This window comes from Ambystoma mexicanum, chromosome 9 (assembly GCF_040938575.1).
Source record: "Ambystoma mexicanum isolate Mex_15411 chromosome 9, UKY_AmexF1_1, whole genome shotgun sequence".
In the NCBI taxonomy this organism is placed as follows: Eukaryota; Metazoa; Chordata; class Amphibia; order Caudata; family Ambystomatidae; genus Ambystoma; species Ambystoma mexicanum.
The window spans coordinates 976,241,824-976,258,075 of NC_090931.1; the positions used below are offsets into that span (position 1 = coordinate 976,241,824).

At 45.9% G+C, this 16,252-nt stretch overlaps 1 protein-coding gene across 7 annotated transcripts in view; it reads left to right on the forward strand.

The window, feature by feature from the left end:
- DYNC1I2 (dynein cytoplasmic 1 intermediate chain 2) overlaps window positions 1-16,252 on the forward strand; it is a 1,097,199-nt gene that overhangs the window by 65,344 nt on the left and 1,015,603 nt on the right. The gene's annotated exons all lie outside the window — the stretch shown is intronic.

The following is a 16,252-nucleotide window of genomic DNA, read 5'->3' on the forward strand; positions in this document are numbered from 1 at the left end:
CTAGAGAGCTCTTCAATGACATACATTCAAATGCTCTATTTTCAGTATGGTCCTCCTCCTCAAGACAGGATAGTCATCCAGTTTTGTGAACACAGATTCAGAACACAGAATTTAAACCCCCCCACCCTAGAAGAATTATTCCCAGGCACGAAAAATAAGGTACACCTATGTCTCTGCAAATTGTCATCCTGAGATGTTTAGACGCAACAAGACAGAAATATATTATTGGAAGTGATACTAGACACCTAGCACTAACATTTAGGTATAACTACTTGACTGATTGTAACTAAATCTGTTTTGTTGTGTTTTGACTATTCAAAGAAAACACTCATTGGTACTGGGAAATTGTCTTGAATTAGAGGCGTTAGTCCTGTCTATATCACGCTCTTAGATACCTCAATAGACATGGTACTCATCAATTGCTCTTACCATTGGATGCTATCTAATAATTTGTTCCAAATTCTGTGAACCTCTTTGAGTGAATGTGTCTCACCTATGATCTTTAATGTCATATTGTGCTTTTCTTATTTCTAAATACTGACTTGTAAGGTAATTGTCTTACAGACTTTTTCATTCATATTGTTGTTTTACAGTTCAACTTTGGCTCAAGAAGAAGAGATAGTTATCTCGAAATGTGTCAGCCGTTTACTTTGAACTTCATACATGCATAGATGAAATTGTCCACACAAGGCGTTTATTTTGGACTACGTATCTGCACTGACAAAATCCTTTTTACACTAAATTACTGTGTTTTTTTATCAAATGAATGACCAGTGTGTTGCTGACATTAATTAATGAGAGTAATAATTACCTTGAATAAGAATTTGGTTAACCGTTTTAGGACGGGATAGTAATAGTGTGAAGGGGACGAGAGGGTTCCTATTTTTTGGATCCTCTTCTCTACCAATTAAGATAATGGTCAGTGAGTTACGTGTTCTTACTCACTTTTCTGCTCTTGACACACCAGATCTAGATTTGAGGTCTGCTCATTGGGTGGTTACTTGGAAAATGGGAGTCAAGCTCTGAAGTGGAGGACAAGGCCCAGGAAAAAAAAAGCAAGAGGACTCCATTTTCCCCTCATTGCTCCCTGAAGCAAACTGCTCTTTCCTTTCACTAAGAAGCACTCACAGACTACAGAAAGAAGCATTAGGCTTCTTTTGGCAACTAAGGTTTGTCATTTGAAAGACATGGTGGCATCTATAATATGGGATTGTTTGTTTTGTATTTTATATAATGCTAAAATGCTACCTTGGATTTCTTTCGTAATTCTTTGAGACACTGCAGCGTGTTGCAAAGCATAGGGAAGACAATGTATTGATAAAATAAAAAGCTTAACGTTCAAAAAGCCGATTCAAACAAGAGGCCTTAGCACATCATGGAGCCTGTCTCCACACCAAGGGCCCTTAAAGAAGGCCTTCAAGATCCTACCTGTAGACGCTTTCAAGGAATAGAATGGGATGGGATACTCGGGCAAATAAACCAGTAGATTACCCGGGTTGACTAATCACGCTCTGAAGCCTCTTATGCAAACAACATTACTTGTGCAAAAACAATTCTTCAAATTTGCCTGGGGGGGGGGGGGAAACATTACCACACTGCGGGAAACATTTGCGCCTCCTTTTTGCAGTTCTTTGTTCCACCTAAAAGGACTGACATGCACCCATGCCTTCAGGAAACGTTCTTCCTCCGCTACATCTGTCCCTCTGTGTAGTATCCATTTCCCACTCATCCTCTTATCTTTCCCATCCTTGTTTTCATTCCACCAGCAGACAGGAGGTTTGAATACCCCTGGAAGGGGCACAATAGCGCCCTGTGATATGAGAACAAAGGTTTTAATGTAACTTTCCTTAGTATGTTGAGAGGCGGGCTGAGAGCCACCTCAAACCTCTTATTTGCTTATTGGGCAAGAACAGCCGCAAGCCCTGGGAGATTGTCCCAGAAATCTTCCTTCATATCTCCAACGGGCCCGAAGTACACAATGTCCCCAGTGCAAAAACGCACAGCCAGATGCCAAAGAACCCTCCCCGATTCCAGGGTACGGATACTCGTCTGGTGTTGAGGCAATTCTAGAACTACTATTGTTTTAGTGAGATGCCAGGGATGCAGAGAACTGTATAGCTTTTACATGTAGCTCAGAATGTCCATTCGGAACTCCAATGAGTCAATAACAGAGGGGTAAAAAAGTGCCATGGATTTACTTAATTATACACCTACTAGTGTAAGAGCCCCTGTACACGGGCCAAAGTGCAGGTTTTCATTGACACAGTAGGACCACTACATATGTTATTTGGCATTTATATAGTGCTCTATAGATCATTGATATGATCTCAAAGCACTGGTAGGTTGAACGCCTCCAGGGACCGTAGTCCAGGTCAGTAGAGGGAGTATGGTGGTGTAGGGTGCTTGGGTGCACCTGTTGTGTGCAGCTGATGTAATTGCCTGGTGTAAGCTGCATCCTAGCACTAGGTGTGGTGTATTGATATCGGTTGAATGTGTGCATTCAGGCGGGTGAACACTGAGACTGGGTTCTGGCTGAGTTAGGCCTATCGAACGCTTATGTGTGCAGCTAGGCCGGTTTGTCATGGGGTACAGCTGCGTTTTAATAGAGTGATGAGGTGTTCATGGGGTAATGTTTGTAAAAGCGAGCAGCTAGGCCGAATAATAGCTGCACTCCATGTGAATGGTGGTGTAGAGAATAGAGTAGGCATAGTGATATGGGAGGAGAGCGTTTGCGTGGAATTAAGATCTAAGGAGATCGATATTCTGCCTTTCACGTATGTAGTTGCTTCTTAGCGAACTGATAAGCGTATTCAAGGGTGACATTGTTCGGGATCTCATTGAGCATTAGTCATCGGGTTGCAATGGTTAGATTTCTTCAGAAGGACGTGGTTGGCATTACGGAAAGGGACACGTTTTTAGAGCTTTTTGGAATGTCATATAGTCTTGGGGGTGTCGAATATAAGGGGGGAAGCGAGTTCCACAGAATAGGGGCCAAGGTTGAGAAGGCGGATCCTCCGATCCTGACAGTTAGAGGATGGAATCACTAGGAGGGCAGTGCTTGATTTTAGGGTGCAGGAAGGGAGGTTTGGTTTAATCTTATCCTGTAGGTATATTGGGCCGGTCTTGTGCACTGCACAGTGAGTGATGCATAGCGTCTTGAAGGTTGCCCTTCGTCCGACTCAGAGCCAGTGGAGGGTTCGGAGAACGGGTGAGATGTGGTCTCTTGGGCCTAGGGCAAAAAGCAGTTTTGTAATACTGTTTGGGCTGTTTGTAGTTTGTTGAGATGGTATGCCGGGGCTTCTAGGTATAGGGAGTTGGCATAGTCCAGTCTCGATATGACAATAGTTATAACTGTGGGAAGTCTGTTAGGGTAGGAGAGGTAGGGAAAAATGTGTCTAAGAAGTTTGAGGTGGTAGTGACAGGATTTTGACATGTTGTTGCTCTGACGGTAGAGGCTCATGCCCGAGTCCATAAAGCAGCCCAGGTTTTTCACTGAGTCGGAGGGGGGTGGAGGTGGGCCGAGGGATGGGGGCCTTGGGAGCGGATGAGGTAGAAGGGTAGTATTGCCACACACCATGATTTCTTTTTTCGCCAGGTTCAAAAGGAGGTGGTTTATTGTCCTCCATTGATGGATATCGCAGAGACAGGTTTCAAGATCGGGGAGGGGGTCGGTGCCTGACTTGAGTGCTTAGGATAATTTGGGTATCGTCGGCGTAGTTGTAACAGGAGATGTTGTGCATGCGGATGATTCCAGGCAGAGTGGTCAAATAGAGTTTGAACAGGAAAGCTTACAGCAAGCGCCTTGGGTAACTCGGGAGGGTTATTTGTTTTCTGTTGCTGAGGAAGGAGGCAATCCATTTGAGAGCCGTGCCACAGATTCCTAGGGAATGAAGGCGGTCAAGGAGGATTGAGTGGTTAACCGTGTCAAAGGCTGCGGAGAGATGGAGGAGAATCAATGCTGCAGTCTGCAGTGACCTTGAGATCATCGCAGATCGATATCAGAGTGGTTTCAGTTCCATGTCGTGTTCTGAAGCCTGATTGTGCGGGGTTGAGGAGGCAGTTGGATTCTACAAAGGAGTTGAGCTGGGAGTATGCAGTCTGGTCAATGAGTTTTGCGAGAAATCTGGTGTTAGAGATTAGTCTGTAATTCTTGGGGTCAAGCGGGTCAAGGGATGCTTTTTTTTAGAAGCGACTTGACATGCGCAATTTTGTAGGCATCGGGGAAGATGCCAGAGGTAAGGGAATCATTCAGAATGGCTCTTGCATATTCGCCAGCGCAGGTAGACTAGAGTATTTCTTTCAGGACAGTGGCTGGGCAGGGGTCGCCCGGAGGGTTTACTTGCTGATAGTAGGTCAAGGAACTTGTCTCTGGAGATGGGTTTGAAGGAGTCGAAGGTGTGGATGTTGAATGTAGGGGTAGTGGGATTAGGAGGGGTTGGTGATGGGGGTTGGGCGGGAGGAGGGACAGGTTGGTGTTAAGGAATGTTGTCCTGTCAAGAGTAGTGTTGTAGAAGTGTAGGGAAAGGGAATCGCAGAGTGACTGTATGGGAGTGGATTGGGTAGAGGAGCAAGTGGGTTTGACGAATTCAGATATAACCATGCAGAGTTCTTTGCTTCGGTTGCCACAAATTGAGAATTTGTTTATTGACTTTTCAGATTTTGGCTTTAAGATATGGTGGTGCATGGCGAACATGGATCTGCTGAGATCGGTTTTGGAAGCTCACCATTTGCGTTCGAGCAAGTTTTGTTTTTTGGCACTCCTCAGGAGGGGTGTGAACCATTTGGGGGACGGTCCATTGTGTGAGGAAGCGGGGGGGTGAGAGGAATTGAAGTCATTAAGCCAGGAGTCGAAGCGGATGATGGTTAATGTTCTGTCAGGGGGGAGAGCTGTAGGGGGGGGGCGAAGAAGCAGGGCATCGGCTAGGTCAGGGGGATCTTGACTTTGTTCCATCTTTTGAGATCCAGGGGGGTGCCGGGGGAGGTGTATGAGGAGGGGTGGGGGTGTCTAGAGAAAGGGATGGCGTAGTGGTCTGTCTAGATGAGTGGTTTGGGACGGGATAAGTTAACCCGGTCATGGGAGCTGAAGATTGCATCAGGGGTGTGCCGGGTTGGACCAGTTGTATGAAGGTAGAGGTTGAGCGCGTCGATACTATCAACGAGCGGATGAGCCCTCGGGTTAGTGGGGTTATTGAACCAGATATTAAAGTCTCCTAGGAGTGTAAGAGATGGGTGATTTACTTGAATGGTAGCTATCGAATCACAGAGGTTGTTGGCAAATATGTCTGTCGTACCCAGGGGGTCTTTAGATGAGGGGGAAGCTCTGAGTGAAGGTTGGTGGAATAGATTGTTTTACTAGTAGGGATTCACAGGAGGCAGTGCATGTCTTGGATTCGATGAGTGAGACGGAGAAATGACGCTTGAAGAGGAATGTCACTCTGCCACCTCTGGAGGGTCTATTGTGGGCGATGACCTCGTAGTCTGGGTGGGAAGGCTTTGTGTGCTACGGGGCAAAGTCATCAGAGACCCATGTTACGGTGATGAAAAGGAGGTCTGGCTTGTCAGAGGATAGGAAGTCATAAATGCTGTGTCTGTTTCTTGCTATCGAGCGGGCGTTAAAGACGATGCAAGAGACTTCATGAGGGGATGAGGGTTTCGCCAAGCTCATCGGATTGAGAGCTAGAGGGGCATGGCTGCCCGGTGGGGTGTTGGGTGTGGTAGGGACATTATGGGTTGTTGAGCTAGGTTGCAGAGGGATAGAGGGGGGGGCTCGGTGCCTGTGGTGCCTGACTGTCTGCTGAGAGGGTTACGTTGATGGAGGGGTGGGAAGACTAGGCGGGCGGAGGTAGGAATGTGAGAGACGACTGGTGGGCCAAGGGTGGCTGGGAGGGTGTCGAGAGGGTTGGATGGTATATGGGGATTTTGGTGGGAAGAATTTGGAATGGGTCTGGGGGTGAAGGGGGTTTCTGCTGTGCAGGGTGAGAACTCAAGAGAAAGGGGGTGGAAACGGGTAGAGGGGAGGGCATAGGGGTAGTGGGGGGAGAGGCTGGGAGTGGCAGACGTGGTGAGGAGTTGAGGTTCGATGGAGAAGACCAGTCACGTTTTCTGTGTTTTGTGGGATTTGGTGCAATAGATGTGTAATAGAGTATGGGCGGGTCGGAGGGGGAGGGCGATGAGGCTTTTGATCTAGCGAGAGAGAGACGTGCTACATTCAGAGAGGGGAAGCGATACAAGAGTGGTAGTATGTTGGTGGGGGTTGAGAAGGGATTATGGGAGTTGGAGGGGGTGGTGTGGGACGTTGGTCGAGGGGGTGGTATGTTCCAGTGGGCTGAGGGGGAGGGAGTGTGCGGCATGGGAGGATGCTAGACAGATGGAAGTTTTTTGGGGCCCACAAGGGTGGAGTGGAAGTGAGTTTGCTCTATTTGGAGCGCCATAGGGCTCCCCTGGCTTGAGAGTTCGATGGAGAGCGTGGAGTATGGGTGGGTGTATTGGGGAGTTCTCAATGGATGTCAGAGGGAGAGTGGGAGTCGATGTGGTAGGGTGGGGAAGGGGAAAGGGGGTTGGGCACTTGAGGGGGTAGTTGTTAGGTGCGCCAGAGTGCTCCTCTGATCTTAGAGTTGGACGAGGGATGATGGTAGGAGAGTGGGTGGCCTGCGTCTGGGTGTATTGATGTACAGGGGGTGGTTTGCGTTTGGATGGGGAATAGAGGTGGGGAATCGTGAAGTTGGGAGCTAGAGTGCGAGCCATGCTCTGCAAGGGGAAGGGACGAGGGGTGGGTATGGTGCGGGAAGGCTAGGGGTGGGACGGTTCAGAGAGGGGGCATATTGAGGGTTGGGCTCTCCATCGTGGGGGAGGGGGGTCAGCGAGGTGCCTAGAGGTTGGTGAACTGATAATAGTCGATGTATAGGGCCAGGATGTACAGTCTGCGTCTAGAATTTTGTCACTGGGGCAGGGTTAAGGAGGGTAGTGGTAGGGAGTACAGGTGAGTGGCAGAGGCAGCTAACTCACAGAAATATCACTGGGTGTAGTTGTCGAGGAGTGCATCAACCACAGTAGCAGTTTCTAGGTGCGGTTTAAGTTAACGGAGCAAATCTTAGTGAGCGGCTCAGGCAATTAGATTGCAGTATTATTTAGTGGGGCTCCCTCTAGATGTGAATCGAGTAACCAGGAGCATTTTCTAAGCAATAGAGCGTACTTTCTAGGTGCGGATCAATGCATCAGGAGCAATTATAAGTGTGTGCAACAAATAGATCACATTAATATCATGGAGGACCCTTCTAGAAGTGAGTCAGGCTAACGGGGAGAGGTTCTAGGTGGGTGCAACAGGTAGAGTAAACACATTATCTCAGGGGGACTTATTGATGCAAATAAGTTTAGCATAAACAATTTCTAAGTCTGTGGGACAGGTAGAGTGAACACAGTAATATTTCAGGGGCACTGATATGAATCAGGTCAACAGTAACTATTGTAAGACATTAAGGCACCTTCTCGATGAGTGAATGGCGTAAGAGCAAATCTCTAAGTGTGTGGTACAGGGAAATCACAGAAATATCTCAGGAGTACCTCCTATATGCGAAACAGGTGATCAGGAGCAATTACTAATCTTGAGAGACAGGCAGAAAAAAAACAAATAGCTTAGCAGAACTTCATGGATGCGAAGCAGGCTATCGGGAGCAATTTCTAAGTTTAAGCGATAGGCAGAATAAATCAAACCAATATCTCAGGGGTAATTTCTAGATCTGAAATAGGTTAACAGGAGCAATTTCTAATGCACACTATATCACAGAAATATTTCAGGGGTACTTGTAGATGCGAAACAGGCTATCACAAGTAATTTCTAAGTTTGAGGGACAGGCAGAATAAATCACAGAAATATCTCGGGGGGGGGTACTTTTTAGATGCGCGACAGGTTAATGGGGACAATTTCACGGGGACAATTTCTAAGGCAGAATAAATCACAGAAATATTTCAGGGGGTTCTTCGAGATGCGAGACACGCTAACTGGGACATTTTTGAAATATGGGGGCCATGTAGAATAGAGCACAGTAATATCTTGCGGGTGCTTTCTAGATGTAACACGGGCTAACTGGAGAAATTTCTAAGGCAGAATAAATCACAGAAATATCTCAGGGGGTACTTCCTAGATGCAAATAAATACAGCGAGAGCAGATTTGATAGAACTCAGTCTGAAAAGTTACCTAAGGTGTGATATAGGCTAATATTTACAGTGGTTGGATAGTATGCACTGTGGTAGGGCTTTTCTGGGTAGAGTAATTGCTATACCCCCACCCTCTACACAGATTTGATAATATTTTTATTTGTTTTATAACAAATAATTAACGTTGGTATAATAACATCGTTCACCTGGTTAACTGTGTTTTTTCGGTAATACAGAAAACATATCCTAGAATTTATGAACAGAACTATGGGAGATCTGTAGGAATCATATAGTGCGTTTTTGAAATCATGACAAGCGAACAAAGGGCAAAATACACAGGTAAACTGGAGCCTACTCCACGGAAATCATGGTTTCAGTTGGCCCCTGGACAGTTTGCACCGACCAGACTTTTCAAATTAGAGCAGGACAGGAGTGATTTGCAACATAAAAGAGAAGTGAGCAGTGCCATTTGAGAAAGAAGGATCGCAGTTGCTGAATGTTTTCGTCTTTGTGTCTCGGCCCCAACGCTTTTGGAGCGGTCCTCACTTAAAACCTGCTAAATGTGATGGAGAGAAGGCGCAGCGCAGCCATGGGGGAAAGAGAAAATGCACTAAGTGGAATAAAGGAAAATTGCATAACACTAGTAGGGTGTTTTCATCCAGTAACACCTGGCTGCATGCTACATACCTGCTAGCTGAGGGACAGGGCATCTGTCCCTCTACATGCCATGTTGATTATTCTCACTATGATGTACATATGTTGATAATGCCTACATCACAGTACCTACATGAACACAGGGCTTTTTTTCTGGACGGTCCGTTATAAATACGAACCAGTGATCACCTCAACACAGAGCAGCATCACCATATAAAGGTAGTTGCTACCTGCATCAGGGATCCACCCCTCCCACAGGTACTATTGCTAGTAGCCTTGCTGTCACCACCCCACAGGTGCCATCTCCTTTTGCAGCTGGTCCACCTTGAACAGAATGTGCAGTAGATCATACCTACCTTCCAAGCTCCCACTGCTCTGCACTCGCAGAAGAACACCAACCTCTTCCCTGGACATTTGTGAGGACAGCTCTCTCTAGTGGTGACAACCAGTGACGCTATGCAAATTTGTCTCTACTGCACATGACTGCATTGGACAAACATACAGGGCAAACGTACATCTGTATTTTATTATATTGTTAGAAGATTCTGGTGTAAAATGCAATACGATGCATGTTTTGCTGTGTTTTATTTATATGGGGTTATAAAATGTTTGTAGATCTCAGGCCCTGCAAATTCTTAAATACCACTAGACCCACAGGGGGAGTTCCTTAATTTACATACTTGACCTAGGACGAGAGGACTGATCAACAGGTGTCCCTCTTCGATCTGCAAGCTGCAGACAGACCAGAGAGCTAGAGGAATGGAACCAAGCCACCAGAGCCCAAGGTTGTGGAGAGCGCATCCACCCGCCCGACCTCTACCGCTGTGGACCTGCAGCAGAGAGCACAGAGTCTGCAAGAGAGAAAGAATGCAGGAAGCCGAACGGAGCTGCAGAAGCGCTTCGCATCTGCAGAGAAGACCCAACAATTTACCTGAAGGTACCAGGGTTGTTGGGGGGTGGGGGGGATGAAGAGGAGACAATCCCACGGGTCTGGGACCCGTACCCTTTTAGGAAGAATACGCCAAATCATCTTGCCAGTTACAGTATCTGGCAGGATAGTGATCCAGGTTTACAGCAACATGACAAAACAAGTACACTGTTTTGGGTCCTCCCACCCATAAGACTGGGACTTACTGTGAATTGTGAACTTTTGAAATGCAAACCAATCCCGGGGAAGGGAAGCCGCCCCCCAGGTAATATTGAACTGTATTCCGTCGGGCCAACAAAGCAAGGAAGCTAGGGGAAGGGAGACATTCCCGCTGGCATTGTGAACAGCCTGAGAAGGGCTTGGCAGAAGGGAGTCATATCCACCGGCCTTGATAAACCGTGAAGCCAAGCGACACCAGGAGGAGGAGAGTATACCTCCTAGTGTTGTGCGAAACCAAGCAGAAGAAAGCCAGAGGAAGGGAGTCCTTCCCCATGCACTTTGGAGGCATTGAGAGTGAAATCCCTGGAGTTAGTAGGCATTATCCAGGACCCCTCGATAGTGAAGAAAACTGTGGGCAACGAGGAATGATATTTGAATTGGAACTTTAACTTTTGAATTGAAACAGAGAACTTTACATCACCACAAGCCGGAACTTAAAGTTCCTGTCTGTGATTGGAACTGTGGTTCGTTGTCCAGAAGACTAGTCATTCTTCAGGACCACGAAGATCTATGACCTGTAGTATTAGTTACAAATGTTGGGGACTGAAGTTGGTATTTTGACACACGACTCTAGAGGCAGGGAAACCCCTCTTGGAGGGAAGGAGAGAGAGGTTTCCTCTTTATTTTTTTACTAAATAAAAGTGCTTTCCACCTGTGTGTCCGTCTCCTCCTTCTGGACCATTACAATAGCTTGATTGAATTTTCATGCCAATTTGAGTTTCAAGATTCAATTGTGACCATCTCTCCTGTATGCCTTATTAGTGAGGTTTTGACCATCCGACTGGATTAACTTTATTGACCTACTGCAGAAATAGCACTAATGATACATCTCTGATATCAGATTATTGTTCAGGTAGCCATTCCAGCACCACCTCCATAGCCATAGCCACATCCTTTCCTCAAAGGCACATCCATCCCTCCATCAACAGCCCACATCCAACACCCAACCAGGTACACCCCAAAACTCTTCCTCATGGCCCTACAGGCCTCCACTCTTCATCCACCCTGAACACAAAGTCCATAGTGCCACTCTTTATCCACATCTTTGCCACAGATGCACGCCCAGCGGCGCGTCAGAAGGACTCAGACACTCAGGATATTTTCACCAAATCTTTATTCACGAATAAGACCCATCTTTCCCTAACGCTATGGGGTGTTCCCTACCTACTTTACTAACTAAGGCACCTCTGTGAATGTTCAAAAGGAATAAGTCTGCTGTTCAAAACTAATCCTAACTGACCATATTACTAGTTTAATCAAATAAGGTCAGGAGAATGACTCCCTTCTCCTGATGGTTGTGCTTTTGCACTTGTCTTCCCTCATTTTAACGTTCTTATTAATATGCAAGTTTGAAATAGTCTCTCCTAATCCTTTGTATTAGTTCTTGTAACGTATGGGACTGGTGGTCTTTCTCACCTCTTTAGTGTGGGGTTTCCTTGCCTTTGTCTGAATCCTTCACTGTTTTAGAGTCTGGTTGTTGCTTCCTTTGTGGGGTGGTGTTGGCGTCGTTGAACGGGCAGCCTGCTCACCACGATTGCTTTGTGGTCACGCCATCATCAAGCTTTCCAATCAAGCCGCCTCAGCTTCTGGCTTCTTGTACATGCCGGGCTCCCAGTGCTTCCTTCTCCTGCCCACAGCAGTTCTGAACATGTGGGCTTCGCAGTCTGCTTCAGCTACGCCCCCTTTGGGTGTTACAGACGGGCGTCTGCCTTTTTCGTTCTCTCTCTCTCCCTCTCCTTCTCTGCTCTCCTCTTTCTCCATTGTCGGTTCCTCCCTCTTCAACACACTTATCGCAGTGCATTGGAGATGTTGATTTAAAGGGACCCATTTTTGTTCTTTCTGCTAAAAGCATAAATTCACTTTCTCTACATCCTAGTCTTGGAACTTAAAATTATTGTGTATTAGATGGTCCTAAATATACCATCATGTGGAGGGCCTCGGAGAGTCCCTCGCGGCAATGGGAGTCCTCTAGTCTCTCCCGGTGAGGTCCCACTTGCCTCGACTCCCTGGGAGGGCGTTCCAGAGCAGGCTCACCTCCCACACCTCACAGGGGGAAGCTCCCCCTTGGGCATAACAGAGAAATTCCTTCCATACTCACTCACGGACACTGCCCGTCTCACTGCTAGATTAAGTTCCACCTTCCATCCATTCCCTGGTGGGCACAGTTTCACCTTCCCTTCACAACCACAAGCTGTAAAAGGACATATGGGAACAGAAAGAGGAAATGAGGAGGGGAAACATGTAAGGGAGAAAAGAGGATGAGAAAGGAAAGCTAGGATAAGAGGCAATCTAGTAATCAGCTGCCACCATTGGACCCTTGTTAAAACCCAGATCATCTTGGCCTCCTAACCTAACTAAAAGTTTGCTCTTGAGAAAATGGATTTATCTCCCTGAATTCCATTATCTGTCAAAATGGGCAGACCTGTCCAGACTGAAAGCTAGCCCTAGCCCGTCTATACACCATTGCCTTTATTTCTACTGAGTGTCTTAGCACATCATGATTCTGCTTGTGTTTTTCTTAGTTTCTAGCCAGGTTTATCAAGCTTCTTTTCACCATCCTTCTCATACCCCTGCTCTCAGAATGATACTAATCTTATTTCCCGACCTCTTTTGCACTACTGCCAACTGTCTGACCTTTGGAACACTTATTCTATTTGTGAATGACTCTACAATTCCTTGGCCTTAAAGAAATCTGGATCAGTTCTTTTTTTAGCACAGCTATTTCTGCTGACCTATCCTCTTGGCAAGTCATTTTCTCACTTGCCTCATCTGACTGGCGATGGTGGTTGCACAAATACCCTTTATGAATCCTCCTGGCTATGGTGCTTAACAAAGCTCTGTTCTTAGCCCACTTGTATTCGCCTTCAACACTATGGCTTCTTCCTCAGTTATTTCTTCTTTTTAATTTGAACTGCCGCCCACTTGACTTGGGTGGATCGATAAGGGGGCTTGGAGGCAAAGTGTGTTCTGTCAGTGAGGAAGGAGGTGAACAAGTTGAGGACGGTGCCTGAGAGGTTCATCCTGTGGGATAGAATGTTGAGGAGAATGGTGTGGTCGATCGTGTTGAAGGCTGCATAGAGGTCTAGGAGTACGGCTGTGTGTCCTTTGTGATATTATGGAGGTCATTGAGGATATGAAGTGCAACTGCGTTGATGTTGTGTCCCGGTAGAAAGCCAGATTGAAGGGAGTGGGGTTGTTTGTGATGGTGTGTTGTTCGAGTTGGGTAGTAACAAAGCATTCAATGATTCTGGCGAGGTACAGCAGGACCAAGATGGGGTGGTAGTTTTCAGGGAGCATGGGGTTTTGAGAGGTCTGAGATTTGTTCAGTTTTGGGTGCAGCGGGAATAGTACAATGTGAGAAATGTGAGTTGATGATGAATGAGGGTGATCATACAATTGGATGTGGCTTTAGGTGGTCATGCGTTAACCAGGAAGTGTGCAGGTATTGTTTTGGCTGTGAGGGTGATGAGGTTTCTGTCAATGAGGTGGAAAGTGTCCCATGTTGTGGAATGTTTGGGAGCAGGGGTTGGAAGAGGCACAGCCGATTGGAGGGATTATATGATGTTGTGTATCTGAAATGGATAGGAGTGCTTTTATTTATTTATTTTAAGTGTAGTTTTTCATTTTGCCAGTTTTTACTTAATAATATAACTCAATACTGAATATTTGACAACTATTCAATATTTGTAACTGAATGATAAATATGCTGTCCAGTACAGCTCTAGTTCCAATTCCATCTCAGCCAAACCGATAGCTAATTCATTCATTGGGGAAAGATATTGGGCAAGCTAGATGTTGCAAGGGCTTTGCATGGCTATTCATGCAGTTTTTAACAGATTTCTTTCTATTGCAATTGCTGGTTCTTAACAAGTAATTGCTTCTAATTGGCCAATAGAATTGCCTTCTGCTATGGCATTGTTGACATTACTGCATATGAACACGCATTGATCAAAAGGGATGAACAATGGAATGCATAGTTGTATTTTATGAGGAAGAGACTGAAGGAGTTTGAGCATGTATGCATGCAGTGCTTTATGGAGTGGTATTCATAGTCAAAGTTCAGGTTAGCCCCAACAGTTAGTATCGCCGCTCTGTCCTACCAATGTTCTTTAATGCTGTTTTGGAAACAGCCCTTTTGGCAATGCAGAAGGTCGACTAGTTTTGTGTGTGATTTTAATGCATTCCATACTCATTATTGTCCCCCCTGTCTGTGATACATTTTTGTGCTTTCATGAAGCCGAGTAGGATCAACAGGCAGAAACAAAAACAGCACTATTAGAGTAGTATTTGTTAGGCGCATTTGCAGGATTGGCCCATTTAAGAATAAGAACATTAAAGCAATATACCACAACAGGATCTCTTCTCAGGGTGCTCAGAGACCCCATAGGTATGGGCAGTGCTGTATAAAAGTTGAAATTAATAGAATGCAAACCTTCTTAGTTCTGCAAATATTTCTCTGGGCTCCCTTCCAGGAGAAGGTAATACGCAGTCCTGGAGTTTTCAAGTGTTCCCAACACTTTTTCTTGTTTCCTTACATTCGGATGGTCTGCTCTTTATCATTGATGCTGCAGAAGGTCCATCACAGTGACCTCTATGACCATGCATTCTGTGCTTTGCAGGGGGTTGGCGCTATATATGGAAGTATCGGGTAACATTATCCCCACCAATAGTATTGCCATATTTATGCTTGTGGGGTAAGGCTATAGGCGATATCATTAGTGGGGATCATTTATGTGGTTATTGGGACCAGGGGTGTCCCCTGCTCCATTAAAACATTATAGGGGTTGCAGGGCTGTCCCCCGCAGGTTCCATGGCTTAATATCGCCGCATAAATATGGGGATATTTTTGCATGGCGATATTTTTGTTGGGATATTAACACATGGAACCTCTATGCACTGGCAAAACCCCATAGCTTTCACCAGGGAGTGTGTAATCTTACATGCTCTACTGGTTTTGGCTCTTTCTCCTTGCCCCAGAGGCCTACCTCTGCTCCCAAAATCCCCACCCTCATCTTCCTCCTGAACAATTCATAATGGTTTCATTCATAAGGGGGAGCCTTTTTTCGTTCCGGCTCTTCCTCGCCACTTATATTCCTCCTCCTATACTGACTTGTTTCTATCTCCAATCTCTGATTTCTTTTTCCTTGGTTCCTACCACCTCCTCCATTGTACTCCTCTTCAACTTCTTCCTGTTATTCCAACTGACCCCCACCTTGCTGATCCCTCCTGCTTTGTATCCTGGGACTTTCCTTCCACCTCCCTCCACACAACATCTGCTAGCATCGTCCTTGCTTTTCCTTTCAATCTTGCTTTGGATTACTCCACTCCTTATAACCCCTCTCTCCAGCCAACCTTTTGCCAGCATTTTGTTTCCAGTATGTTTTCAGTCTCCTTTTCACCACAACCTCCTCTCTGCCCCCACTTCTGTGCCTCTCTTAATTCTCACGCCCAGACTAAGATGTTCACAGCTTTTATGGATCAATTACTTCTCCCTCTGGGTCATCTTTCCTCTGAACGGGTGTGATTGTGATTGTTTCACCTCTGTGGCTTGGTTGTGTACGTCTGGAATAATTACAGGGCTGCAGTAAAACCTGGGTCAAGCCTTCATAATGCTTGTTCACCACCATTTTAGCACGGACATATGCGGATTGAACGCTAGTGTGAAGCCAGCCCTCATGTAGTGCTCCACCTCCAGACTTGCGTCCACATTGCCATTCACACTCCTGACATTCTCACAGCTACATAAATTCAATCATTCTACTTACCACAAGACATCACTAAGATTGGCAATTGATTACCATCTTTGCTTAAATTCTGCAAAAACATTTCCTAGGCACGCATGCCCCTTTCGCCCTGCCCTTTGCCTGGCCTCTCGCTATGGTCCCTATCCCCACGCCATTCTCAGATGCAAAAATCTTGCCATTTTCTTTGACTCAGAACTATCCTTCGCAAGCAGGTCAGGGCACTCTCCAAAGCATGTTATTTTCACCTACACACAGCCCTTCATATAAGGGGTGTATCAATAATTTTTACTCCTTATAAATGGGTAAATACTCCTTATTTTAATTTTTTCAGGGTAAAAATGCTGCCATCAAATAATAGGAAACAGAACCATAGAACCTTGTGCCCCTCCTTTCACCCCACAACTTCATGGATATGTTTGGACGAATAGTGCACGTAGTACCACAGGAAGAAAGTGCTGTTAAAACTGCCGGATTAGAATAAACAAACATGCATCTTTTAATGTGCATGAATAACTAGGCGCAAAGAAAATCTTTTTACAAAAACATTTTCCA